General features: G+C 35.0%; 1 protein-coding gene across 1 annotated transcript in view; it reads left to right on the forward strand.

Annotated features, from left to right (window-relative positions):
- Hyal3 (hyaluronidase 3) overlaps window positions 1–303 on the forward strand; it is a 7,758-nt gene that overhangs the window by 6,255 nt on the left and 1,200 nt on the right. The window lies entirely within an intron of this gene.

The raw sequence follows: 303 nt of genomic DNA on the forward strand, positions 1-303 counted from the left end.
AAAAAAAAAAAGAAAAAAAGAAAAAAAGAAAAAGAAAAAAGGAAAAAAAAAAAGAAAAAGAAATTCCTGAGGAATAGATAGGGCCTAATAAAAATATAAAACCAGCCAGGTGTGGTGGCATACACCTTTAATCCCAGCACTTGGGAGGCAGAGGCAGAGGCAGGTGAATTTCTGAGTTCGAGGCCAGCCTGGTCTACATCGTGAGTTCCAGGTCAGCCAGAGCTACACAGAGAAACTCTGTTTTGAAAAACCAAAGAATAAATAAATAAATAAAAATTAAAAAAATAAATAAAACCAGCCTCA

This window comes from Mus pahari, chromosome 10, assembly GCF_900095145.1.
Source record: "Mus pahari chromosome 10, PAHARI_EIJ_v1.1, whole genome shotgun sequence".
Classification (NCBI taxonomy): Eukaryota; Metazoa; Chordata; class Mammalia; order Rodentia; family Muridae; genus Mus; species Mus pahari.